The sequence below is a fragment of the Phalangium opilio genome, unplaced genomic scaffold, assembly GCF_054372755.1.
Source record: "Phalangium opilio isolate 3A_F unplaced genomic scaffold, DU_Popi_V2 ptg000101l_1, whole genome shotgun sequence".
Lineage (NCBI taxonomy): Eukaryota > Metazoa > Arthropoda > Arachnida > Opiliones > Phalangiidae > Phalangium > Phalangium opilio.
This window is the reverse complement of record NW_028324204.1, coordinates 9,762,440-9,789,535: the sequence shown is the minus strand read 5'-3', so window position 1 is coordinate 9,789,535 and position 27,096 is coordinate 9,762,440. Positions and strand designations below refer to the sequence as shown.

General features: G+C 48.2%; 7 non-coding genes across 7 annotated transcripts; 6 read left to right on the top strand and 1 right to left on the bottom strand.

Annotated features, from left to right (window-relative positions):
• The first annotated feature begins 299 nt into the window (after positions 1-299).
• On the top strand, positions 300-372 carry TRNAH-GUG (transfer RNA histidin (anticodon GUG)). The gene has a single exon. It is a non-coding gene; the product is annotated as a tRNA-His (tRNA).
• Positions 373-5,595: 5,223 nt separating this feature from the next.
• Positions 5,596-5,668, top strand: TRNAH-GUG (transfer RNA histidin (anticodon GUG)). Its single transcript has one exon. It is a non-coding gene; the product is annotated as a tRNA-His (tRNA).
• A 2,049-nt stretch (positions 5,669-7,717) lies between these two features.
• Positions 7,718-7,790, bottom strand: TRNAH-GUG (transfer RNA histidin (anticodon GUG)). The gene has a single exon. It is a non-coding gene; the product is annotated as a tRNA-His (tRNA).
• A 1,149-nt stretch (positions 7,791-8,939) lies between these two features.
• On the top strand, positions 8,940-9,012 carry TRNAH-GUG (transfer RNA histidin (anticodon GUG)). Its single transcript has one exon. It is a non-coding gene; the product is annotated as a tRNA-His (tRNA).
• A 2,500-nt stretch (positions 9,013-11,512) lies between these two features.
• On the top strand, positions 11,513-11,585 carry TRNAY-GUA (transfer RNA tyrosine (anticodon GUA)). The gene has a single exon. It is a non-coding gene; the product is annotated as a tRNA-Tyr (tRNA).
• A 9,199-nt stretch (positions 11,586-20,784) lies between these two features.
• On the top strand, positions 20,785-20,857 carry TRNAY-GUA (transfer RNA tyrosine (anticodon GUA)). Its single transcript has one exon. It is a non-coding gene; the product is annotated as a tRNA-Tyr (tRNA).
• A 4,782-nt stretch (positions 20,858-25,639) lies between these two features.
• Positions 25,640-25,712, top strand: TRNAI-GAU (transfer RNA isoleucine (anticodon GAU)). Its single transcript has one exon. It is a non-coding gene; the product is annotated as a tRNA-Ile (tRNA).
• The last annotated feature ends 1,384 nt before the right edge of the window (positions 25,713-27,096 follow it).

Here is a 27,096-nt window from a genome sequence, read left to right as displayed (position 1 = left end):
TCTTGGCTTCCGTGGCGCAATGGTTAGCGCGTTCGGCTGTTAACCAATAGGTTGGTGGTTCGAGCCCACCCGGGAGCGGTGTTGTGTGATCTCAAATGTAACGTAGAAAGCCAAAGTTTTTCCACAATACCTGACGACCATTTAATTTTTGGGCTTCCGTGGCGCAATGGTTAGCACGTTCGGCTGTTAACCAATAGGTTGGTGGTTCGAGCCCATCCGGGAGCGGTGTTGTGGGATCTCAAATGTAACGTAGAAAGCCAAAGTTTTTGCACAATAAATGACGACCATTTAATTTTTGGGCTTCCGTGGTGCAATGGTTAGCGCGTTCGGCTGTGAACCAATAGGTTGGTGGTTCGACCCCATCCGGGAGCGGTGTTGTGAGGTCTCAGATTTGACGTAAAAAGTCAAGGTTTTTACACAATACCTGACGAGCATTTAACTTTTGGGCTTCCGTGGCGCAATGGTTAGCGCGTTCGGCTGTTAACCAATAGGTTGGTGGTTCGAGCCCATCCGGGAGCGGTGTTGTGAGGTCTCAGATGTGACGTAAAAAGTCAAGGTTTTTACACAATACCTGACGAGCATTTAATTTTTGGGCTTCCGTGGCATAATGGTTAGCGCGTTCAGCTGTTAATCGAAAGGTTGGTGGTTCGAGCCCACCCGGGAAAGGTGTTGTGGGGTCTCAAATGTAACGTAGAAAGCCAAAGTTTTTCCACAATACCTGACAACCATTTAATTTCTGAGCTTCCGTGGATCAATGGTTAGCGCGTTCGGCTGTTAACCAATAGGTTGGTGGTTCGAGCCCATCCGGGAGCGGTGTTGTGTGATCTCAAATGTAACGTAGAAAGCCAAAGTTTTTCCACAATACCTGACGACCATTTAATTTTTGGGCTTCCGTGGCGCAATAGTTAGCGCGTTCGGCTGTTAACCAATAGGTTGGTGGTTCGACCCCATCCGGGAGCGGTGTTGTGAGGTCTCAGATGTGACGTAAAAAGTCAAGGTTTTTACATAATACCTGACGAGCATTCAACTTTTGGGCTTCCGTGGCGCAATGGTTAGCGCGTTCGGCTGTTAACCAATAGGTTGGTGGTTCGAGCCCATCCGGGAGCGGTGTTGTGAGGTCTCAGATGTGACGTAAAAAGTCAAGGTTTTTACACAATACCTAACGAGCATCCAACTTTTGGGCTTCCGTGGCGCAATGGTTAGCGCGTTCGGCTGTTAACCAATAGGTTGGTGGTTCGAGCCCATCCGGGAGCGGTGTTGTGAGGTCTCAGATGTGACGTAAAAAGTCAAGGTTTTTACACAATACCTGACGAGCATTTAACTTTTGTGCTTCCGTGGCGCAATGGTTAGCGCGTTCGGCTGTTAACCAATAGGTTGGTGGTTCGAGCCCATCCGGGGGCGGTGTTGTGAGGTCTCAGATGTGACGTAAGAAGTCAAGGTTTTTACACAATACCTGACGAGTATTTAACTTTTGGGCTTCCGTGGCGCAATGGTTAGCGCGTTCGGCTGTTAACCGAAAGGTTGGTGGTTCGAGCCCATCCGGGAGCGGTGTTGTGAGGTCTCAGATGTGACGTAAAAAGTCAAGGTTTTTACACAATACCTAACGAGCATTTAACTTTTGGGCTTCCGTGGCGCAATGGTTAGCGCGTTCGGCTGTTAACCAATAGGTTGGTGGTTCGAGCCCATCCGGGAGCGGTGTTGTGAGGTCTCAGATGTGACGTAAAAAGTCAAGGTTTTTACACAATACCTGACGAGCATTTAATTTTTGGGCTTCCGTGGCATAATGGTTAGCGCGTTCAGCTGTTAATCGAAAGGTTGGTGGTTCGAGCCCACCCGGGAAAGGTGTTGTGGGGTCTCAAATGTAACGTAGAAAGCCAAAGTTTTTCCACAATACCTGACAACCATTTAATTTCTGAGCTTCCGTGGATCAATGGTTAGCGCGTTCGGCTGTTAACCAATAGGTTGGTGGTTCGAGCCCATCCGGGAGCGGTGTTGTGTGATCTCAAATGTAACGTAGAAAGCCAAAGTTTTTCCACAATACCTGACGACCATTTAATTTTTGGGCTTCCGTGGCGCAATAGTTAGCGCGTTCGGCTGTTAACCAATAGGTTGGTGGTTCGACCCCATCCGGGAGCGGTGTTGTGAGGTCTCAGATGTGACGTAAAAAGTCAAGGTTTTTACATAATACCTGACGAGCATTCAACTTTTGGGCTTCCGTGGCGCAATGGTTAGCGCGTTCGGCTGTTAACCAATAGGTTGGTGGTTCGAGCCCATCCGGGAGCGGTGTTGTGAGGTCTCAGATGTGACGTAAAAAGTCAAGGTTTTTACACAATACCTAACGAGCATCCAACTTTTGGGCTTCCGTGGCGCAATGGTTAGCGCGTTCGGCTGTTAACCAATAGGTTGGTGGTTCGAGCCCATCCGGGAGCGGTGTTGTGAGGTCTCAGATGTGACGTAAAAAGTCAAGGTTTTTACACAATACCTGACGAGCATTTAACTTTTGTGCTTCCGTGGCGCAATGGTTAGCGCGTTCGGCTGTTAACCAATAGGTTGGTGGTTCGAGCCCATCCGGGGGCGGTGTTGTGAGGTCTCAGATGTGACGTAAGAAGTCAAGGTTTTTACACAATACCTGACGAGTATTTAACTTTTGGGCTTCCGTGGCGCAATGGTTAGCGCGTTCGGCTGTTAACCGAAAGGTTGGTGGTTCGAGCCCATCCGGGAGCGGTGTTGTGAGGTCTCAGATGTGACGTAAAAAGTCAAGGTTTTTACACAATACCTAACGAGCATTTAACTTTTGGGCTTCCGTGGCGCAATGGTTAGCGCGTTCGGCTGTTAACCAATAGGTTGGTGGTTCGAGCCCATCCGGGAGCGGTGTTGTGAGGTCTCAGATGTGACGTAAAAAGTCAAGGTTTTTACACAATACCTGACGAGCATTTAACTTTTGTGCTTCCGTGGCGCAATGGTTAGCGCGTTCGGCTGTGAACCAATAGGTTGGTGGTTCGACCCCATCCGCGAGCGGTGTTGTGAGGTCTCAGATTTGACGTAAAAAGTCAAGGTTTTTACACAATACCTGACGAGCATTTAACTTTTGTGCTTCCGTGGCGCAATGGTTAGCGCGTTCGGCTGTTAACCAATAGGTAGGTGGTTCGAACCCATCCGGGGGCGGTGTTGTGAGGTCTCAGATGTGACGTAAGAAGTCAAGGTTTTTACACAATACCTGACGAGTATTTAACTTTTGGGCTTCCGTGGCGCAATGGTTAGCGCGTTCGGCTGTTAACCGAAAGGTTGGTGGTTCGAGCCCATCCGGGAGCGGTGTTGTGAGGTCTCAGATGTGACGTAAAAAGTCAAGGTTTTTACACAATACCTAACGAGCATTTAACTTTTGGGCTTCCGTGGCGCAATGGTTAGCGCGTTCGGCTGTTAACCAATAGGTTGGTGGTTCGAGCCCATCCGGGAGCGGTGTTGTGAGGTCTCAGATGTGACGTAAAAAGTCAAGGTTTTTACACAATACCTGACGAGCATTTAACTTTTGTGCTTCCGTGGCGCAATGGTTAGCGCGTTCGGCTGTGAACCAATAGGTTGGTGGTTCGACCCCATCCGCGAGCGGTGTTGTGAGGTCTCAGATTTGACGTAAAAAGTCAAGGTTTTTACACAATACCTGACGAGCATTTAACTTTTGGGCTTCCGTGGCGCAATGGTTAGCGCGTTCGGCTGTTAACCAATAGGTTGGTGGTTCGAGCCCATCCGGGAGCGGTGTAGTGAGGTCTCAGATGTGACGTAAAAATTCAAGGTTTTTACACAATACCTGACGAGCATTTAACTTTTGGGCTTCCGTGGCGCAATGGTTAGCGCGTTCGGCTGTTAACCAATAGGTTGGTGGTTCGAGCCCATCCGGGAGCGGTGTTGTGAGGTCTCAGATGTGACGTAAAAAGTCAAGGTTTTTACACAATACCTAACGAGCATTTAACTTTTGGGCTTCCGTGGCGCAATGGTTAGCGCGTTCGGCTGTTAACCAATAGGTTGGTGGTTCGAGCCCATCCGGGAGCGGTGTTGTGAGGTCTCAGATGTGACGTAAAAAGTCAAGGTTTTTACACAATACCTGACGAGCATTTAACTTTTGTGCTTCCGTGGCGCAATGGTTAGCGCGTTCGGCTGTTAACCAATAGGTTGGTGGTTCGAGCCCATCCGGGAGCGGTGTTGTGAGGTCTCAGATGTGACGTAAAAGGTCAAGGTTTTTACATAATACCTGACGAGCATTTAACTTTTGGGCTTCCGTGGCGCAATGGTTAGCGCGTTCGGCTGTTAACCAATAGGTTGGTGGTTCGAGCCCATCCGGGAGCGGTGTTGTGAGGTCTCAGATGTGACGTAAAAAGTCATGGTTTTTACACAATACCTAACGAGCATTTAACTTTTGGGCTTCCGTGGCGCAATGGTTAGCGCGTTCGGCTGTTAACCAATAGGTTGGTGGTTCGAGCCAATCCGGGAGCGGCGTTGTGAGGTCTCAGATGTGACGTAAAAAGTCAAGGTTTTTACACAATACCTGACGAGCATTTAACTTTTGGGCTTCCGTGGCGCAATGGTTAGCGCGTTCGGCTGTTAACCAATAGGTTGGTGGTTCGAGCCCATCCGGGAGCGGTGTTGTGAGGTCTCAGATGTGACGTAAAAAGTCAAGGTTTTTACATAATACCTGACGAGCATTTAACTTTTGGGCTTCCGTGGCGCAATGGTTAGCGCGCTCAACTGTTATACAAAAGGTTGAAGGTTCGAGCCCACCCGGGAGCGGTGTTGTGAGGTCTCAGATGTGACGTAAGAAGTCAAGGTTTTTCCACAATACCTGACGACCATTTAATATTTGGGCTTCCGTGGCGCAATGGTTAGCGCGTTCGGCTGTTAACCGACTGAAAGGTTGGTGGTTCGAGCCCATCTGGGAGCGGTGTTGTGAGGTCTCAGATGTAACGTAAAAAGTCAAGGTTTTTCCACAATACCTGACAACCATGTAATTTATGACCTTCCGTGGCGCAATGGTTAGCGCGTTCAGCTGCAATTCAGAAGACTGGTTGTTTGAGCCCTCCCTGGAGCGGTGTTGTGACGTCTCAGATGTAACGTAAAATGTCAGAGTTTTTCCACAATACCTGACGAACATTTAATTTTTGGGCTTCCGTGGCGCAATGGTTAGCGCGCTCAGCTGTTATTCAAAAGGTTGGTGGTTCGAGCCCACCCGAGAGAGGTGTTGTGGGGTCTCAGACGTAGCGTGAAAAGTCAAAACTTTTCCACAATACCTGACAACCTTTTAATTTCTTGGCTTCCGTGGCGCAATGGTTAGCGCGTTCGGCTGTTAACCAATAGGTTGGTGGTTCGAGCCCACCCGGGAGCGGTGTTGTGTGATCTCAAATGTAACGTAGAAAGCCAAAGTTTTTCCACAATACCTGACGACCATTTAATTTTTGGGCTTCCGTGGCGCAATGGTTAGCACGTTCGGCTGTTAACCAATAGGTTGGTGGTTCGAGCCCATCCGGGAGCGGTGTTGTGGGATCTCAAATGTAACGTAGAAAGCCAAAGCTTTTGCACAATAAATGACGACCATTTAATTTTTGGGCTTCCGTGGTGCAATGGTTAGCGCGTTCGGCTGTGAACCAATAGGTTGGTGGTTCGACCCCATCCGGGAGCGGTGTTGTGAGGTCTCAGATGTGACGTAAAAAGTCAAGGTTTTTACACAATACCTGACGAGCATTTAATTTTTGGGCTTCCGTGGCATAATGGTTAGCGCGTTCAGCTGTTAATCGAAAGGTTGGTGGTTCGAGCCCACCCGGGAAAGGTGTTGTGGGGTCTCAAATGTAACGTAGAAAGCCAAAGTTTTTCCACAATACCTGACAACCATTTAATTTCTGAGCTTCCGTGGATCAATGGTTAGCGCGTTCGGCTGTTAACCAATAGGTTGGTGGTTCGAGCCCATCCGGGAGCGGTGTTGTGTGATCTCAAATGTAACGTAGAAAGCCAAAGTTTTTCCACAATACCTGACGACCATTTAATTTTTGGGCTTCCGTGGCGCAATAGTTAGCGCTTTCGGCTGTTAACCAATAGGTTGGTGGTTCGACCCCATCCGGGAGCGGTGTTGTGAGGTCTCAGATGTGACGTAAAAAGTCAAGGTTTTTACATAATACCTGACGAGCATTCAAATTTTGGGCTTCCGTGGCGCAATGGTTAGCGCATTCGGCTGTTAACCAATAGGTTGGTGGTTCGAGCCCATCCGGGAGCGGTGTTGTGAGGTCTCAGATGTGACGTAAAAAGTCAAGGTTTTTACACAATACCTAACGAGCATCCAACTTTTGGGCTTCCGTGGCGCAATGGTTAGCGCGTTCGGCTGTTAACCAATAGGTTGGTGGTTCGAGCCCATCCGGGAGCGGTGTTGTGAGGTCTCAGATGTGACGTAAAAAGTCAAGGTTTTTACACAATACCTGACGAGCATTTAACTTTTGTGCTTCCGTGGCGCAATGGTTAGCGCGTTCGGCTGTTAACCAATAGGTTGGTGGTTCGAGCCCATCCGGGGGCGGTGTTGTGAGGTCTCAGATGTGACGTAAGAAGTCAAGGTTTTTACACAATACCTGACGAGTATTTAACTTTTGGGCTTCCGTGGCGCAATGGTTAGCGCGTTCGGCTGTTAACCGAAAGGTTGGTGGTTCGAGCCCATCCGGGAGCGGTGTTGTGAGGTCTCAGATGTGACGTAAAAAGTCAAGGTTTTTACACAATACCTAACGAGCATTTAACTTTTGGGCTTCCGTGGCGCAATGGTTAGCGCGTTCGGCTGTTAACCAATAGGTTGGTGGTTCGAGCCCATCCGGGAGCGGTGTTGTGAGGTCTCAGATGTGACGTAAAAAGTCAAGGTTTTTACACAATACCTGACGAGCATTTAACTTTTGTGCTTCCGTGGCGCAATGGTTAGCGCGTTCGGCTGTGAACCAATAGGTTGGTGGTTCGACCCCATCCGCGAGCGGTGTTGTGAGGTCTCAGATTTGACGTAAAAAGTCAAGGTTTTTACACAATACCTGACGAGCATTTAACTTTTGGGCTTCCGTGGCGCAATGGTTAGCGCGTTCGGCTGTTAACCAATAGGTTGGTGGTTCGAGCCCATCCGGGAGCGGTGTTGTGATGTCTCAGATGTGACGTAAAAAGTCAAGGTTTTTACACAATACCTGACGAGCATTTAACTTTTGGGCTTCCGTGGCGCAATGGTTAGCGCGTTCGGCTGTTAACCAATAGGTTGGTGGTTCGAGCCCATCCGGGAGCGGTGTTGTGAGGTCTCAGATGTGACGTAAAAAGTCAAGGTTTTTACACAATACCTAACGAGCATTTAACTTTTGGGCTTCCGTGGCGCAATGGTTAGCGCGTTCGGCTGTTTACCAATAGGTTGGTGGTTCGAGCCCATCCGGGAGCGGTGTTGTGAGGTCTCAGATGTGACGTAAAAAGTCAAGGTTTTTACACAATACCTGACGAGCATTTAACTTTTGTGCTTCCGTGGCGCAATGGTTAGCGCGTTCGGCTGTTAACCAATAGGTTGGTGGTTCGAGCCCATCCGGGAGCGGTGTTGTGAGGTCTCAGATGTGACGTAAAAGGTCAAGGTTTTTACATAATACCTGACGAGCATTTAACTTTTGGGCTTCCGTGGCGCAATGGTTAGCGCGTTCGGCTGTTAACCAATAGGTCTGAGACCTCACAACACCGCTCCCGGATGGGGTCGAACCACCAACCTATTGGTTCACAGCCGAACGCGCTAACCATTGCACCACGGAAGCCCAAAAATTAAATGGTCGTCATTTATTGTGCAAAAGCTTTGGCTTTCTACGTTACATTTGAGATCCCACAACACCGCTCCCGGATGGTCTCGAACCACCAACCTATTGGTTAACAGCCGAACGTGCTAACCATTGCGCCACGGAAGCCCAAAAATTAAATGGTCGTCAGGTATTGTGGAAAAACTTTGGCTTTCTACGTTACATTTGAGATCACACAACACCGCTCCCGGGTGGGCTCGAACCACCAACCTATTGGTTAACAGCCGAACGCGCTAACCATTGCGCCACGGAAGCCAAGAAATTAAAAGGTTGTCAGGTATTGTGGAAAAGTTTTGACTTTTCACGCTACGTCTGAGACCCCACAACACCTCTCTCGGGTGGGCTCGAACCACCAACCTTTTGAATAACAGCTGAGCGCGCTAACCATTGCGCCACGGAAGCCCAAAAATTAAATGTTCGTCAGGTATTGTGGAAAAACTCTGACATTTTACGTTACATCTGAGACGTCACAACACCGCTCCAGGGAGGGCTCAAACAACCAGTCTTCTGAATTGCAGCTGAACGCGCTAACCATTGCGCCACGGAAGCCCATAAATTAAATGGTTGTCAGGTATTGTGGAAAAACTTGACTTTTTACGTTACATCTGAGACCTCACAACACCGCTCCCAGATGGGCTCGAACCACCAACCTTTCAGTCGGTTAACAGCCGAACGCGCTAACCATTGCGCCACGGAAGCCCAAATATTAAATGGTCGTCAGGTATTGTGGAAAAACCTTGACTTCTTACGTCACATCTGAGACCTCACAACACCGCTCCCGGGTGGGCTCGAACCTTCAATCTTTTGTATAACAGTTGAGCGCGCTAAGCATTGCGCCACGGAAGCCCAAAAGTTAAATGCTCGTCAGGTATTATGTAAAAACCTTGACTTTTTACGTCACATCTGAGACCTCACAACACCGCTCCCGGATGGGCTCGAACCACCAACCTATTGGTTAACAGCCGAACGCGCTAACCATTGCGCCACGGAAGCCCAAAAGTTAAATGCTCGTCAGGTATTGTGTAAAAACCTTGACTTTTTACGTCACATCTGAGACCTCACAACACCGCTCCCGGATTGGCTCTAACGTGACAACCATTTAATTTTTGGGCTTCCGTGGCGCAATGGTTAGCGCGTTCGGCTGTGAACCAATAGGTTGGTGGTTCGACCCCATCCGGGAGCGGTGTTGTGAGGTCTCAGATTTGACGTAAAAAGTCAAGGTTTTTACACAATACCTGACGAGCATTTAACTTTTTGGCTTCCGTGGCGCAATGGTTAGCGCGTTCGGCTGTTAACCAATAGGTTGGTGGTTCGAGCCCATCCGGGAGCGGTGTTGTGAGGTCTCAGATGTGACGTAAAAAGTCAAGGTTTTTACACAATACCTGACGAGCATTTAATTTTTGGGCTTCCGTGGCGCAATGGTTAGCGCGTTCAGCTGTTAATCGAAAGGTTGGTGGTTCGAGCCCACCCGGGAAAGGTGTTGTGGGGTCTCAAATGTAACGTAGAAAGTCAAGGTTTTTACACAATACCTAACGAGCATTTAACTTTTGGGCTTCCGTGGCGCAATGGTTAGCGCGTTCGGCTGTTAACCAATAGGTTGGTGGTTCGAGCCCATCCGGGAGCGGTGTTGTGAGGTCTCAGATGTGACGTAAAAAGTCAAGGTTTTTACACAATACCTGACGAGCATTTAACTTTTGTGCTTCCGTGGCGCAATGGTTAGCGCGTTCGGCTGGGAGCTTCCGTGGCTCAATGGTTAGCGCGTTCGGCTGTTAGCCAATAGGTTGGTGGATCGAGCCCACCCGGGAGCGGTGTTGTGGGATCTCAAATGTAACGTAGAAAGCCAAAGTTTTTCCACAATACCTGACAATCATTTAATTTCTGAGCTTCCGTGGATCAATGGTTAGCGCGTTCGGCTGTTAACCAATAGGTTGGTGGTTCGAGCCCATCCGGGAGCGGTGTTGTGTGATCTCAAATGTAACGTAGAAAGCCAAAGTTTTTCCACAATACCTGACGACCATTTAATTTTTGGGCTTCCGTGGCGCAATAGTTAGCGCGTTCGGCTGTTAACCAATAGGTTGGTGGTTCGACCCCATCCGGGAGCGGTGTTGTGAGGTCTCAGATGTGACGTAAAAAGTCAAGGTTTTTACATAATACCTGACGAGCATTTAACTTTTGGGCTTCCGTGGCGCAATGGTTAGCGCGTTCGGCTGTTAACCAATAGGTTGGTGGTTCGAGCCCATCCGGGAGCGGTGTTGTGAGGTCTCAGATGTGACGTAAAAAGTCAAGGTTTTTACACAATACCTAACGAGCATTTAACTTTTGGGCTTCCGTGGCGCAATGGTTAGCGCGTTCGGCTGTTAACCAATAGGTTGGTGGTTCGAGCCCATCCGGGAGCGGTGTTGTGAGGTCTCAGATGTGACGTAAAAAGTCAAGGTTTTTACACAATACCTGACGAGCATTTAACTTTTGTGCTTCCGTGGCGCAATGGTTAGCGCGTTCGGCTGGGAGCTTCCGTGGCTCAATGGTTAGCGCGTTCGGCTGTTAGCCAATAGGTTGGTGGATCGAGCCCACCCGGGAGCGGTGTTGTGGGATCTCAAATGTAACGTAGAAAGCCAAAGTTTTTCCACAATACCTGACGACCATTTAATTTTTGGGCTTCCGTGGCGCAATGGTTAGCGCGTTCGGCTGTTAACCAATAGGTTGGTGGTTCTAGCCCATCCGGGAGCGGTGTTGTGAGGTCTCAGATGTGACGTAAAAGTCAAGGTTTTTACACAATACCTGACGAGCATTTAACTTTTGGGCTTCCGTGGCGCAATGGTTAGCGCGTTCGGCTGTTAACCAATAGGTTGGTGGTTCGAGCCCATCCGGGAGCGGTGTTGTGAGGTCTCAGATGTAACGTAAAAACCCAAGGTTTTTTCCACAACACCTGACGAACATTTAATTTTTGGGCTTCCGTGGCGCAATGATTAGCGCGTTCAGCTGTTAATCGAAAGGTTGCAGGTTCGAGCCCACCCGGGAGAGGTGTTGTGGGGTCTCAGATGTAGCGTAAAAAGTCAAAACTTTTCCACAATACGTGACAACCATTTAATTTCTGAGCTTCCGTGGCTCAATGGTTAGCGCGTTCGGCTGTTAACCAATAGATTGGTGGTTTGAGCCCACCCGGGAGCGGTGTTGTGGGATCTCAAATGTAACGTAGAAAACCAAAGTTTTTCCACAATACCTGACGACCATTTTGTTTTTGGGCTACCGTGGCGCAATGGTTAGCGCGTTCGGTTGTTAACCAATAGGTTGGTGGTTCGAGCCCACCCGGGAGGGGTGATGTGGAATCTCAAATGTAACGTAGAAAGCCAAAGTTTTTCCACAATACCTGACGACCATTTATTTTTTGGGCTTCCTTGGCGCAATGGTTAGCGCGTTCGGCTGTTAACCGAAAGGTTGGTGGTTCGAGCCCAACCGGGAGAGGTGTTGTAGGGTCTCAAATGTAACGTAGAAAACCAAAGTTTTTCCACAATACCTGACGACCATTTAGTTTTTGGGATTCCTTGGCGCAATGGTTAGCGCGTTTGGTTGTTAACCAATAGGTTGGTGGTTCGAGCCCAACCCGGAGAGGTGTTGTAGGGTCTCAGATGTAACGTAATAAGTCATAACTTATCCACAATACCTGACGACCATTTAATTTTTGGGCTTCCGTGGCGCAATGGTTAGCGCGTTCGGCTGTAAACCAATAGGTTGGTGGTTCGAGCCCATCCGGGAGCGGTGTTGTGACGTCTCAGATGTGACGTAAAAAGTCAAGGTTTTTTCTACAACACCTGACGACCATTTAATTTTTGGGCTTCCGTGGCGCAATGGTTAGCGCGTTCGGCTGTTAACCAATAGGTTGGTGGTTCGAGCCCATCCGGGAGCGGTGTTGTGAGGTCTCAGATGTAACGTAAAATGTCAGAGTTTTTCCACAATACCTGACGAACATTTAATTTTTGAGCTTCCGTGGCGCAATGATTAGCGCGTTCAGCTGTTAATCGAAAGGTTGAAGGTTCGGGCCCACCCGGGAGAGGTGTTGTGGGGTCTCAGATGTAACGTAATAAGTCATAACTTATCCACAATACCTGACAACCATTTAATTTCTGAGCTTCCGTGGCTCAATGGTTAGCGCGTTCGGCTGTTAACCAATAGGTTGGTGGTTCGAGCTCATCCGGGAGCGGTGTTGTGAGGTCTCAGATGTAACGTAAAATGTCAGAGTTTTTCCACAACACCTGACGAACATTTAATTTTTGGGCTTCCGTGGCGCAATGATTAGCGCGTACAGCTGTTAATCGAAAGGTTGAAGGTTCGAGCCCACCCAGGAGAGGTGTTGTGGGGTCTCAGATGTTGCGTAAAAAGTCAAAACTTTTCCACAATACGTGACAACCATTTAATTTCTGAGCTTCCGTGGCTCAATGGTTTGCGCGTTCGGCTGTTAACCAATAGGTTGGTGGTTCGAGCCCATCCGGGAAAGGTGTTGTGAGGTCTCAGATGTGACGTAAAAAGTCAAGGTTTTTACACAATACCTGACGAGCATTTAACTTTTGGGCTTCCGTGGCTCAATGGTTAGCGCGTTCGGCTGTTAACCAATAGGTTGGTGGTTCGAGCCCATCCGGGAGCGGTGTTGTGACGTCTCAGATGTGACGTAAAAAGTCAAGGTTTTTTCCACAACACCTGACGACCATTTAATTTTTGGGCTTCCGTGGCGCAATGGTTAGCGCGTTCGGCTGTTAACCAATAGGTTGGTGGTTCGAGCCCATCCGGGAGCGGTGTTGTGAGGTCTCAGATGTAACGTAAAATGTCAGAGTTTTTCCACAATACCTGACGAACATTTAATTTTTGAGCTTCCGTGGCGCAATGATTAGCGCGTTCAGCTGTTAATCGAAAGGTTGAAGGTTCGAGCCCACCCGGGAGAGGTGTTGTGGGGTCTCAGATGTAGCGTAAAAAGTCAAAACTTTTCCACAATACGTGACAACCATTTAATTTCTGAGCTTCCGTGGCTCAATGGTTAGCGCGTTCGGCTGTTAACCAATAGGTTGGTGGCTCGAGCTCATCCGGGAGCGGTGTTGTGAGGTCTCAGATGTGACGTAAAAAGTCAAGGTTTTTCCACAATACCTGACGAACATTTAATTTTTGGGCTTCCTTGGCGCAATGGTTAGCACGTTGGGCTGTTAACCAATAGGTTGGTGGTTCGAGCCCATCCGGGAGCGGTGTTGTGAGGTCTCAGATGTAACGTAAAAAGTCAAGGATTTTTCCACAACACCTGACGAACATTTAATTTTTGGGCTTCCGTGGCGCAATGATTAGCGCGTACAGCTGTTAATCGAAAGGTTGAAGGTTCGAGCCCACCCGGGAGAGGTGTTGTGGGGTCTCAGATATAGCGTAAAATGTCAGAGTTTTTCCACAATACGTGACAACCATTTAATTTCTGAGCTTCCGTGGCTCAATGGTTAGCGCGTTCGGCTGTTAACCAATAGGTTGGTGGTTCGAGCCCATCCGGGAGCGGTGTTGTGAGGTCTCAGATGTGACGTAAAAAGTCAAGATTTTTACACAATACCTGACGAGCATTTAATTTTTGGGCTTCCGTGGCGCAATGGTTAGCGCGTTCAGCTGTTAACCAATAGGTTGGTGGTTTGAGCCCACCCGGGAGCGGTGTTGTGGGATCTCAAATGTAACGTAGAAAACCAAAGTTTTTCCACAATACCTGACGAGCATTTAGTTTTTGGGCTTCCGTGGCGCAATGGTTAGCGCGTTCGGTTGTTAACCAATAGGTTGGTGGTTCGAGCCCTCCCGGGAGGGGTGATGTGGGATCTCAAATGTAACGTAGAAAGCCAAAGTTTTTCCACAATACCTGACGACCATTTATTTTTTGGGCTTCCTTGGCGCAATGGTTAGCGCGTTCGGCTGTTAACCGAAAGGTTGGTGGTTCGACCCCAACCGGGAGAGGTGTTGTAGGGTCTCAGATGTTACGTAATAAGTCATAACTTATCCACAATACCTGACAACCATTTAATTTCTGAGCTTCCGTGGCTCAATGGTTAGCGCGTTCGGCTGTTAACCAATAGGTTGGTGGTTCGAGCCCATCCGGGAGCGGTGTTGTGAGGTCTCAGATGTAACGTAAAATGTCAGAGTTTTTCCACAACACCTGACGAACATTTAATTTTTGGGCTTCCGTGGCGCAATGATTAGCGCGTACAGCTGTTAATCGAAAGGTTGAAGGTTCGAGCCCACCCGGGAGAGGTGTTGTGGGGTCTCAGATGTTGCGTAAAAAGTCAAAACTTTTCCACAATACGTGACAACCATTTAATTTCTGAGCTTCCGTGGCTCAATGGTTAGCGCGTTCGGCTGTTAACCGATAGGTTGGTGGTTCGAGCCCATCCGGGAGCGGTGTTGTGACGTCTCAGATGTGACGTAAAAAGTCAAGGTTTTTCCACAATACCTGAAGACCATTTAATTTTTGGGCTTCCGTGGCGCAATGGTTAGCGCGTTGGGCGGTTAACCAATAGGTTGGTGGTTCGAGCCCATCCGGGAGCGGTGTTGTGAGGTCTCAGATGTAACGTAAAAAGTCAAGGTTTTTTCCACAACACCTGACGAACATTTAATTTTTGGGCTTCCGTGGCGCAATGATTAGCGCGTTCAGCTGTTAATCGAAAGGTTGAAGGTTCGAGCCCACCCGGGAGAGGTGTTGTGGGGTCTCAGATGTAGCGTAAAAAGTCAAAACTTTTCCACAATACGTGACAACCGTTTAATTTCTGAGCTTCCGTGGCTCAATGGTTAGCGCGTTCGGCTGTTAACCAATAGGTTGGTGGTTCGAGCCCATCCGGGAGCGGTGTTGTGAGGTCTCAGATGTGACGTAAAAAGTCAAGATTTTTACACAATACCTGACGAGCATTTAATTTTTGGGCTTCCGTGGCGCAATGGTTAGCGCGTTCAGCTGTTAACCAATAGGTTGGTGGTTTGAGCCCACCCGGGAGCGGTGTTGTGGGATCTCAAATGTAACGTAGAAAACCAAAGTTTTTCCACAATACCTGACGACCATTTAGTTTTTGGGCTTCCGTGGCGCAATGGTTAGCGCGTTCGGTTGTTAACCAATAGGTTGGTGGTTCGAGCCCTCCCGGGAGGGGTGATGTGGGATCTCAAATGTAACGTAGAAAGCCAAAGTTTTTCCACAATACCTGACGACCATTTATTTTTTGGGCTTCCTTGGCGCAATGGTTAGCGCGTTCGGCTGTTAACCGAAAGGTTGGTGGTTCTAGCCCAACCGGGAGAGGTGTTGTAGGGTCTCAGATGTTACGTAATAAGTCATAACTTATCCACAATACCTGACAACCATTTAATTTCTGAGCTTCCGTGGCTCAATGGTTAGCGCGTTCGGCTGTTAACCAATAGGTTGTTGGTTCGAGCCCATCCGGGAGCGGTGTTGTGAGGTCTCAGATGTAACGTAAAATGTCAGAGTTTTTCCACAACACCTGACGAACATTTAATTTTTGGGCTTCCGTGGCGCAATGATTAGCGCGTACAGCTGTTAATCGAAAGGTTGAAGGTTCGAGCCCACCCGGGAGAGGTGTTGTGGGGTCTCAGATGTTGCGTAAAAAGTCAAAACTTTTCCACAATACGTGACAACCATTTAATTTCTGAGCTTCCGTGGCTCAATGGTTAGCGCGTTCGGCTGTTAACCGATAGGTTGGTGGTTCGAGCCCATCCGGGAGCGATGTTGTGACGTCTCTGATGTGACGTAAAAAGTCAAAGTTTTTCCACAATACCTGAAGACCATTTAATTTTTGGGCTTCCGTGGCGCAATGGTTAGCGCGTTGGGCTGTTAACCAATAGGTTGGTGGTTCGAGCCCATCCGGGAGCGGTGTTGTGAGGTCTCAGATGTGACGTAAAAAGTCAAGGTTTTTACACAATACCTGACGAGCATTTAACTTTTGGGCTTCCGTGGCTCAATGGTTAGCGCGTTCGGCTGTTAACCAATAGGTTGGTGGTTCGAGCCCATCCGGGAGCGGTGTTGTGGGGTCTCAGATGTTGCGTAAAAAGTCAAAACTTTTCCACAATACGTGACAACCATTTAATTTCTGAGCTTCCGTGGCTCAATGGTTAGCGCGTTCGGCTGTTAACCGATAGGTTGGTGGTTCGAGCCCATCCGGGAGCGGTGTTGTGACGTCTTAGATGTGACGTAAAAAGTCAAGGTTTTTCCACAATACCTGAAGAACATTTAATTTCTGGGCTTCCGTGGCGCAATGGTTAGCGCGTTGGGCTGTTAACCAATAGGTTGGTGGTTCGAGCCCATCCGGGAGCGGTGTTGTGAGGTCTCAGATGTAACGTAAAAAGTCAAGGTTTTTTCCACAACACCTGACCAACATTTAATTTTTGGGCTTCCGTGGCGCAATGATTAGCGCGTACAGCTGTTAATCGAAAGGTTGAAGGTTCGAGCCCACCCGGGAGAGGTGTTGTGGGGTCTCAGATGTTGCGTAAAAAGTCAAAATTTTTCCACAATACGTGACAACCATTTAATTTCTGAGCTTCCGTGGCTCAATGGTTAGCGCGTTCGGCTGTTAACCGATAGGTTGGTGGTTCGAGCCCATCCGGGAGCGATGTTGTGACGTCTCTGATGTGACGTAAAAAGTCAAGGTTTTTCCACAATACCTGAAGACCATTTAATTTTTGGGCTTCCGTGGCGCAATGGTTAGCGCGTTGGGCTGTTAACCAATAGGTTGGTGGTTCGAGCCCATCCGGGAGCGGTGTTGTGAGGTCTCAGATGTAACGTAAAAAGTCAAAGTTTTTTCCACAACACCTGACGAACATTTAATTTTTGGGCTTCCGTGGCGCAATGATTAGCGCGTTCAGCTGTTAATCGAAAGGTTGAAGGTTCGAGCCCACCCGGGAGAGGTGTTGTGGGGTCTCAGATGTAGCGTAAAAAGTCAAAACTTTTCCACAATACGTGACAACCATTTAATTTCTGAGCTTCCGTGGCTCAATGGTTAGCGCGTTCGGCTGTTAACCAATAGGTTGGTGGTTCGAGCCCATCCGGGAGCGGTGTTGTGAGGTCTCAGATGTGACGTAAAAAGTCAAGATTTTTACACAATACCTGACGAGCATTTAATTTTTGGGCTTCCGTGGCGCAATGATTAGCGCGTTCAGCTGTTATTCGAAAGGTTGAAGGTTCGAGCCCACCCGGGAGAGGTGTTGTGGGGTCTCAGATGTAGCGTAAAAAGTCAAAACTTTTCCACAATACGTGACAACCATTTAATTTCTGAGCTTCCGTGGCTCAATGGTTAGCGCGTTCGGCTGTTAACCAATAGGTTGGTGGTTCGAGCCCATCCGGGAAAGGTGTTGTGAGGTCTCAGATGTGACGTAAAAAATCAAGGTTTTTACACAATACCTGACGAGCATTTAACTTTTGGGCTTCCGTGGCTCAATGGTTAGCGCGTTCGGCTGTTAACCAATAGGTTGGTGGTTCGAGCCCATCCGGGAGCGGTGTTGTGACGTCTCAGATGTGACGTAAAAAGTCAAGGTTTTTTCCACAACACCTGACGAAAATTTAATTTTTGGGCTTCCGTGGCGCAATGGTTAGCGCGTTCGGCTGTTAACCAATAGGTTGTTGGTTCGAGCCCATCCGGGAGCGGTGTTGTGAGGTCTCAGATGTAACGTAAAATGTCAGAGTTTTTCCACAACACCTGACGAACATTTAATTTTTGGGCTTCCGTGGCGCAATGATTAGCGCGTACAGCTGTTAATCGAAAGGTTGAAGGTACGAGCCCACCCGGGAGAGGTGTTGTTGGGTCTCAGATGTTGCGTAAAAAGTCAAAACCTTTCCACAATACGTGACAACCATTTAATTTCTGAGCTTTCGTGGCTCAATGGTTAGCGCGTTCGGCTGTTAACCAATAGGTTGGTGGTTCGAGCCCATCCGGGAGCGGTGTTGTGACGTCTCAGATGTGACGTAAAAAGTCAAGGTTTTTTCCACAACACCTGACGACCATTTAATTTTTGGGCTTCCGTGGCGCAATGGTTAGCGCGTTCGGCTGTTAACCAATAGGTTGGTGGTTCGAGCCCCTCCGGGAGCGGTGTTGTGAGGTCTCAGATGTAACGTAAAATGTCAGAGTTTTTCCACAATACGTGACAACCATTTAATTTCTGAGCTTCCGTGGCTCAATGGTTAGCGCGTTCGGCTGTTAACCAATAGGTTGGTGGCTCGAGCTCATCCGGGAGCGGTGTTGTGAGGTCTCAGATGTTACGTAAAAAGTCAAGGTTTTTCCACAATACCTGACGAACATTTAATTTTTGGGCTTCCTTGGCGCAATGGTTAGCGCGTTCGGCTGTTAACCGAAAGGTTGGTGGTTCGAGCACAACCGGGAGAGGTGTTGTAGGGTCTCAGATGTAACGTAATAAGTCATAACTTATCCACAATACCTGACAACCATTTAATTTCTGAGCTTCCGTGGCTCAATGGTTAGCGCGTTCGGCTGTTCACCAATAGGTTGGTGGTTCGAGCCCATCCGGGAGCGGTGTTGTGAGGTCTCAGATGTAACGTAAAAAGTCAAAGTTTTTTCCACAACACCTGACGAACATTTAATTTTTGGGCTTCCGTGGCGCAATGATTAGCGCGTTCAGCTGTTAATCGAAAGGTTGAAGGTTCGAGCCCACCCGGGAGAGGTGTTGTGGGGTCTCAGATGTTGCGTAAAAAGTCAAAACTTTTCCACAATACGTGACAACCATTTAATTTCTGAGCTTCCGTGGCTCAATGGTTAGCACGTTCGGCTGTTAACCAATAGGTTGGTGGTTCGAGCCCATCCGGGAGCGGTGTTGTGAGGTCTCAGATGTGACGTAAAAAGTCAAGATTTTTACACAATACCTGACGAGCATTTAATTTTTGGGCTTCCGTGGCGCAATGATTAGCGCGTTCAGCTGTTATTCGAAAGGTTGAATGTTCGAGCCCACCCGGGAGAGGTGTTGTGGGGTCTCAGATGTAGCGTAAAAAGTCAAAACTTTTCCAAAATACGTGACAACCATTTAATTTCTGAGCTTCCGTGGCTCAATGGTTAGCGCGTTCGGCTGTTAACCAATAGGTTGGTGGTTCGAGCCCATCCGGGAAAGGTGTTGTGAGGTCTCAGATGTGACGTAAAAAATCAAGGTTTTTACACAATACCTGACGAGCATTTAACTTTTGGGCTTCCGTGGCTCAATGGTTAGCGCGTTCGGCTGTTAACCAATAGGTTGGTGGTTTGAGCCCATCCGGGAGCGGTGTTGTGACGTCTCAGATGTGACGTAAAAAGTCAAGGTTTTTTCCACAACACCTGACGACCATTTAATTTTTGGGCTTCCGTGGCGCAATGGTTAGCGCGTTCGGCTGTTAACCAATAGGTTGTTGGTTCGAGCCCATCCGGGAGCGGTGTTGTGAGGTCTCAGATGTAACGTAAAATGTCAGAGTTTTTCCACAACACCTGACGAACATTTAATTTTTGGGCTTCCGTGGCGCAATGATTAGCGCGTACAGCTGTTAATCGAAAGGTTGAAGGTTCGAGCCCACCTGGGAGAGGTGTTGTGGGGTCTCAGATGTTGCGTAAAAAGTCAAAACCTTTCCACAATACGTGACAACCATTTAATTTCTGAGCTTCCGTGGCTCAATGGTTAGCGCGTTCGGCTGTTAACCAATAGGTTGGTGGTTCGAGCCCCTCCGGGAGCGGTGTTGTGAGGTCTCAGATGTAACGTAAAATGTCAGAGTTTTTCCACAATACGTGACAACCATTTAATTTCTGAGCTTTCGTGGCTCAATGGTTAGCGCGTTCGGCTGTTAACCAATAGGTTGGTGGCTCGAGCTCATCCGGGAGCGGTGTTGTGAGGTCTCAGATGTGACGTAAAAAGTCAAGGTTTTTCCACAATACCTGACGAACATTTAATTATTGGGCTTCCTTGGCGCAATGGTTAGCGCGTTCGGCTGTTAACCGAAAGGTTGGTGGTTCGAGCACAACCGGGAGAGGTGTTGTAGGGTCTCAGATGTAACGTAATAAGTCATAACTTATCCACAATACCTGACAACCATTTAATTTCTGAGCTTCCGTGGCTCAATGGTTAGCGCGTTCGGCTGTTCACCAATAGGTTGGTGGTTCGAGCCCATCCGGGAGCGGTGTTGTGAGGTCTCAGATGTAACGTAAAAATCAAAGTTTTTTCCACAACACCTGACGAACATTTAATTTTTGGGCTTCCGTGGCGCAATGATTAGCGCGTTCAGCTGTTAATCGAAAGGTTGAAGGTTCGAGCCCACCCGGGAGAGGTGTTGTGGGGTCTCAGATGTTGCGTAAAAAGTCAAAACTTTTCCACAATACGTGACAACCATTTAATTTCTGAGCTTCCGTGGCTCAATGGTTAGCGCGTTCGGCTGTTAACCAATAGGTTGGTGGTTCGAGCCCATCCGGGAGCGGTGTTGTGAGGTCTCAGATGTGACGTAAAAAGTCAAGATTTTTACACAATACCTGACGAGCATTTAATTTTTGGGCTTCCGTGGCGCAATGATTAGCGCGTTCAGCTGTTATTCGAAAGGTTGAAGGTTCGAGCCCACCCGGGAGAGGTGTTGTGGGGTCTCAGATGTAGCGTAAAAAGTCAAAACTTTTCCACAATACGTGACAACCATTTAATTTCTGAGCTTCCGTGGCTCAATGGTTAGCGCGTTCGGCTGTTAACCAATAGGTTGGTGGTTCGAGCCCATCCGGGAAAGGTGTTGTGAGGTCTCAGATGTGACGTAAAAAATCAAGGTTTTTACACAATACCTGACGAGCATTTAACTTTTGGGCTTCCGTGGCTCAATGGTTAGCGCGTTCGGCTGTTAACCAATAGGTTGGTGGTTCGAGCCCATCCGGGAGCGGTGTTGTGACGTCTCAGATGTGACGTAAAAAGTCAAGGTTTTTTCCACAACACCTGACGACCATTTAATTTTTGGGCTTCCGTGGCGCAATGGTTAGCGCGTTCGGCTGTAAACCAATAGGTTGGTGGTTCGAGCCCCTCCGGGAGCGGTGTTGTGAGGTCTCAGATGTAACGTAAAATGTCAGAGTTTTTCCACAATACCTGACGAACATTTAATTTTTGAGCTTCCGTGGCGCAATGATTAGCGCGTTCAGCTGTTAATCGAAAGGTTGAAGGTTCGAGCCCACCCGGGAGAGGTGTTGTGGGGTCTCAGATGTAGCGTAAAAAGTCAAAACTTTTCCACAATACGTGACAACCATTTAATTTCTGAGCTTCCGTGGCTCAATGGTTAGCGCGTTCGGCTGTTAACCAATAGGTTGGTGGCTCGAGCTCATCCGGGAGCGGTGTTGTGAGGTCTCAGATGTGACGTAAAAAGTCAAGGTTTTTCCACAATACCTGACGAACATTTAATTTTTGGGCTTCCTTGGCGCAATGGTTAGCGCGTTCGGCTGTTAACCGAAAGGTTGGTGGCTCGAGCACAACCGGGAGAGGTGTTGTAGGGTCTCAGATGTAACGTGATAAGTCATAACTTATCCACAATACCTGACAACCATTTAATTTCTGAGCTTCCGTGGCTCAATGGTTAGCGCGTTCGGCTGTTCACCAATAGGTTGGTGGTTCGAGCCCATCCGGGAGCGGTGTTGTGAGGTCTCAGATGTAACGTAAAATGTCAGAGTTTTTCCACAACACCTGACGAACATTTAATTTTTGGGCTTCCGTGGCGCAATGATTAGCGCGTACAGCTGTTAATCGAAAGGTTGAAGGTTCGAGCCCACCCGGGAGAGGTGTTGTGGGGTCTCAGATTTTGCGTAAAAAGTCAAAACTTTTCCACAATACGTGACAACCATTTAATTTCTGAGCTTCCGTGGCTCAATGGTTAGCGCGTTCGGCTGTTAACCGATAGGTTGGTGGTTCGAGCCCATCCCGGAGCGGTGTTGTGACGTCTCAGATGTGACGTAAAAAGTCAAGGTTTTTCCACAATACCTGAAGACCATTTAATTTTTGGGCTTCCGTGGCGCAATGGTTAGCGCGTTGGGCTGTTAACCAATAGGTTGGTGGTTCGAGCCCATCCGGGAGCGGTGTTGTGAGGTCTCAGATGTAACGTAAAAAGTCAAAGATTTTTACACAATACCTGACGAGCATTTAATTTTTGGGCTTCCGTGGCGCAATGATTAGCGCGTTCAGCTGTTAATCGAAAGGTTGAAGGTTCGAGCCCACCCGGGAGAGGTGTTGTGGGGTCTCAGATGTAGCGTAAAAAGTCAAAACTTTTCCACAATACGTGACAACCATTTAATTTCTGAGCTTCCGTGGCTCAATGGTTAGCGCGTTCGGCTGTTAACCAATAGGTTGGTGGTTCGAGCCCATCCGGGAAAGGTGTTGTGAGGTCTCAGATGTGACGTAAAAAGTCAAGGTTTTTACACAATACCTGACGAGCATTTAACTTTTGGGCTTCCGTGGCTCAATGGTTAGCGCGTTCGGCTGTTAACCAATAGGTTGGTGGTTCGAGCCCATCCGGGAGCGGTGTTGTGACGTCTCAGATGTGACGTAAAAAGTCAAGGTTTTTTCCACAACACCTGACGACCATTTAATTTTTGGGCTTCCGTGGCGCAATGGTTAGCGCGTTCGGCTGTTAACCAATAGGTTGGTGGTTCGAGCCCCTCCGGGAGCGGTGTTGTGAGGTCTCAGATGTAACGTAAAATGTCAGAGTTTTTCCACAATACCTGACGAACATTTAATTTTTGAGCTTCCGTGGCGCAATGATTAGCGCGTTCAGCTGTTAATCGAAAGGTTGAAGGTTCGAGCCCACCCGGGAGAGGTGTTGTGGGGTCTCAGATGTAGCGTAAAAAGTCAAAACTTTTCCACAATACGTGACAACCATTTAATTTCTGAGCTTCCGTGGCTCAATGGTTAGCGCGTTCGGCTGTTAACCAATAGGTTGGTGGCTCGAGCTCATCCGGGAGCGGTGTTGTGAGGTCTCAGATGTGACGTAAAAAGTCAAGGTTTTTCCACAATAACTGACGAACATTTAATTTTTGGGCTTCCTTGGCGCAATGGTTAGCGCGTTCGGCTGTTAACCGAAAGGTTGGTGGTTCGAGCACAACCGGGAGAGGTGTTGTAGGGTCTCAGATGTAACATAATAAGTCACAACTTATCCACAATACCTGACAACCATTTAATTTCTGAGCTTCCGTGGCTCAATGGTTAGCGCGTTCGGCTGTTCACCAATAGGTTGGTGGTTCGAGCCCATCCGGGAGCGGTGTTGTGAGGTCTCAGATGTAACGTAAAATGTCAGAGTTTTTCCACAACACCTGACGAACATTTAATTTTTGGGCTTCCGTGGCGCAATGATTAGCGCGTACAGCTGTTAATCGAAAGGTTGAAGGTTCGAGCCCACCCGGGAGAGGTGTTGTGGGGTCTCAGATGTTGCGTAAAAAGTCAAAACTTTTCCACAATACGTGACAACCATTTAATTTCTGAGCTTCCGTGGCTCAATGGTTAGCGCGTTCGGCTGTTAACCGATAGGTTGGTGGTTCGAGCCCATCCGGGAGCGGTGTTGTGACGTCTCAGATGTGACGTAAAAAGTCAAGGTTTTTCCACAATACCTGAAGACCATTTAATTTTTGGGCTTCCGTGGCGCAATGGTTAGCGCGTTGGGCTGTTAACCAATAGGTTGGTGGTTCGAGCCCATCCGGGAGCGGTGTTGTGAGGTCTCAGATGTAACGTAAAAAGTCAAAGATTTTTACACAATACCTGACGAGCATTTAATTTTTGGGCTTCCGTGGCGCAATGATTAGCGCGTTCAGCTGTTAATCGAAAGGTTGAAGGTTCGAGCCCACCCGGGAGAGGTGTTGTGGGGTCTCAGATGTAGCGTAAAAAGTCAAAACTTTTCCACAATACGTGACAACCATTTAATTTCTGAGCTTCCGTGGCTCAATGGTTAGCGCGTTCGGCTGTTAACCAATAGGTTGGTGGTTCGAGCCCATCCGGGAAAGGTGTTGTGAGGTCTCAGATGTGACGTAAAAAGTCAAGGTTTTTACACAATACCTGACGAGCATTTAACTTTTGGGCTTCCGTGGCTCAATGGTTAGCGCGTTCGGCTGTTAACCAATAGGTTGGTGGTTCGAGCCCATCCGGGAGCGGTGTTGTGACGTCTCAGATGTGACGTAAAAAGTCAAGGTTTTTTCCACAACACCTGACGACCATTTAATTTTTGGGCTTCCGTGGCGCAATGGTTAGCGCGTTCGGCTGTTAACCAATAGGTTGGTGGTTCGAGCCCCTCCGGGAGCGGTGTTGTGAGGTCTCAGATGTAACGTAAAATGTCAGAGTTTTTCCACAATACCTGACGAACATTTAATTTTTGAGCTTCCGTGGCGCAATGATTAGCGCGTTCAGCTGTTAATCGAAAGGTTGAAGGTTCGAGCCCACCCGGGAGAGGTGTTGTGGGGTCTCAGATGTAGCGTAAAAAGTCAAAACTTTTCCACAATACGTGACAACCATTTAATTTCTGAGCTTCCGTGGCTCAATGGTTAGCGCGTTCGGCTGTTAACCAATAGGTTGGTGGCTCGAGCTCATCCGGGAGCGGTGTTGTGAGGTCTCAGATGTGACGTAAAAAGTCAAGGTTTTTCCACAATACCTGACGAACATTTAATTTTTGGGTTTCCTTGGCGCAATGGTTAGCGCGTTCGGCTGTTAACCGAAAGGTTGGTGGTTCGAGCACAACCGGGAGAGGTGTTGTAGGGTCTCAGATGTAACGTAATAAGTCACAACTTATCCACAATACCTGACAACCATTTAATTTCTGAGCTTCCGTGGCTCAATGGTTAGCGCGTTCGGCTGTTCACCAATAGGTTGGAGGTTCGAGCCCATCCGGGAGCGGTGTTGTGAGGTCTCAGATGTAACGTAAAATGTCAGAGTTTTTCCACAACACCTGACGAACATTTAATTTTTGGGCTTCCGTGGCGCAATGATTAGCGCGTACAGCTTTTAATCGAAAGGTTGAAGGTTCGAGCCCACCCGGGAGAGGTGTTGTGGGGTCTCAGATGTAGCGTAAAAAGTCAAAACTTTTCCACAATACGTGACAACCATTTAATTTCTGAGCTTCCGTGGCTCAATGGTTAGCGCGTTCGGCTGTTAACCAATAGGTTGGTGGCTCGAGCTCATCCGGGAGCGGTGTTGTGAGGTCTCAGATGTGACGTAAAAAGTCAAGGTTTTTCCACAATACCTGACGAACATTTAATTTTTGTGCTTCCTTGGCGCAATGGTTAGCGCGTTCGGCTGTTAACCGAAAGGTTGGTGGTTCGAGCACAACCGGGAGAGGTGTTGTAGGGTCTCAGATGTAACGTAATAAGTCACAACTTATCCACAATACCTGACAACCATTTAATTTCTGAGCTTCCGTGGCTCAATGGTTAGCGCGTTCGGCTGTTCACCAATAGGTTGGTGGTTCGAGCCCATCCGGGAGCGGTGTTTTGAGGTCTCAGATGTAACGTAAAATGTCAGAGTTTTTCCACAACACCTGACGAACATTTAATTTTTGGGCTTCCGTGGCGCAATGATTAGCGCGTACAGCTTTTAATCGAAAGGTTGAAGGTTCGAGCCCACCCGGGAGAGGTGTTGTGGGGTCTCAGATGTTGCGTAAAAAGTCAAAACTTTTCCACAATACGTGACAACCATTTAATTTCTGAGCTTCCGTGGCTCAATGGTTAGCGCGTTCGGCTGTTAACCGATAGGTTGGTGGTTCGAGCCCATCCGGGAGCGGTGTTGTGACGTCTCAGATGTGACGTAAAAAGTCAAGGTTTTTCCACAATACCTGAAGACCATTTAATTTTTGGGCTTCCGTGGCGCAATGGTTAGCGCGTTGGGCTGATAACCAATAGGTTGGTGGTTCGAGCCCATCCGGGAGCGGTGTTGTGAGGTCTCAGATGTAACGTAAAAAGTCAAAGTTTTTTCCACAACACCTGACGAACATTTAATTTTTGGGCTTCCGTGGCGCAATGATTAGCGCGTTCAGCTGTTAATCGAAAGGTTGAAGGTTCGAGCCCACCCGGGAGAGGTGTTGTGGGGTCTCAGATGTAGCGTAAAAAGTCAAAACTTTTCCACAATACGTGACAACCATTTAATTTCTGAGCTTCCGTGGCTCAATGGTTAGCGCGTTCGGCTGTTAACCAATAGGTTGGTGGTTCGAGCCCATCCGGGAGCGGTGTTGTGAGGTCTCAGATGTGACGTAAAATGTCAAGATTTTTAAACAATACCTGACGAGCATTTAATTTTTGGGCTTCCGTGGCGCAATGGTTAGCGCGTTCAGCTGTTAACCAATAGGTTGGTGGTTTGAGCCCACCCGGGAGCGGTGTTGTGGGATCTCAAATGTAACGTAGAAAACCAAAGTTTTTCCACAATACCTGACGACCATTTAGTTTTCGGGCTTCCGTGGCGCAATGGTTAGCGCGTTCGGTTGTTAACCAATAGGTTGGTGGTTCGAGCCCTCCCGGGAGGGGTGATGTGGGATCTCAAATGTAACGTAAAAAGCCAAAGTTTTTCCGCAATACCTGACGACCATTTATTTTTTGGGCTTCCTTGGCGCAATGGTTAGCGCGTTCGGCTGTTAACCGAAAGGTTGGTGGTTCGAGCCCAACCGGGAGAGGTGTTGTAGGGTCTCAGATGTTACGTAATAAGTCATAACTTATCCACAATACCTGACAACCATTTAATTTCTGAGCTTCCGTGGCTAAATGGTTAGCGCGTTGGGCTGTTAACCAATAGGTTGGTGGTTCGAGCCCATCCGGGAGCGGTGTTGTGAGGTCTCAGATGTAACGTAAAAAGTCAAGGTTTTTTCCACAACACCTGACGAACATTTAATTTTTGGGCTTCCGTGGCGCAATGATTAGCGCGTTCAGCTGTTAATCGAAAGGTTGAAGGTTGAGCCCACCCGGGAAAGGTGTTGTGGGGTCTCAGATGTAGCGTAAAAAGTCAAAACTTTTCCACAATACGTTACAACCATTTAATTTCTGAGCTTGCGTGGCTCAATGGTTAGCGCGTTCGGCTGTTAACCAATAGGTTGGTGGTTCGAGCCCATCCGGGAGCGGTGTTGTGAGGTCTCAGATGTGACGTAAAAAGTCAAGGTTTTTACACAATACCTGACGAGCATTTAATTTTTGGGCTTCCGTGGCGCAATGGTTAGCGCGTTCAGCTGTTAACCAATAGGTTGGTGGTTTGAGCCCACCCGGGAGCGGTGTTGTGGGATCTCAAATGTAACGTAGAAAACCAAAGTTTTTCCACAATACCTGACGAC